The following is a 557-nucleotide window of genomic DNA, read 5'->3' as shown; positions in this document are numbered from 1 at the left end:
AGAGTGAAGTCGTTTTTACTCCCTGGCTCCTGAACAACCTGAGGGAAAGATCTCCCTCCCCACAGGTTAGAATTGGCCATACCTCTGGTCCAAACGTTTCATTTCTGCTGTCTCCAGTGGTACCTTGAGGCTAAGCTAATCCCATTTGGACATTAAAATAACTTTTTATAAAGTGAGACTTAAATGGTTTTCAATTTTTAAAAGTTTATGATGTGACTATTTTTTTCCTGGAAGCTTATTTTGTGAGTTTTACTATTATTGCCATTTTTGTCTGACTCAGATCTATCTTGTGGGTTTTCTGGTCAGAAAAGGAACCTAGTCCTATAACTTGTTCCCTCACCATGCCAGAAGTGAAAGCTGATAAAAATAGTCCCTGAGGTTTATAACTAAAGATTTTCCTCTGGGTGGTCCTTGATCCATAATCATTACCCTCTGGAAAAGTTTATCCAACCAACTGGGATTCTGACTAACCTAAGTATCAGCCAGCCCACATATTTTCAACTTGCTGACAAGGATATCAAAAAATGCTGTCAATTCCAGTGACTCTGTCCATCACA

The sequence above is a fragment of the Galeopterus variegatus genome, unplaced genomic scaffold (assembly GCF_000696425.1).
Source record: "Galeopterus variegatus unplaced genomic scaffold, G_variegatus-3.0.2 Scaffold506, whole genome shotgun sequence".
Classification (NCBI taxonomy): Eukaryota; Metazoa; Chordata; class Mammalia; order Dermoptera; family Cynocephalidae; genus Galeopterus; species Galeopterus variegatus.
The sequence above is the reverse complement of the archived record's forward strand: the minus strand, read 5'-3'. Positions refer to the sequence as shown.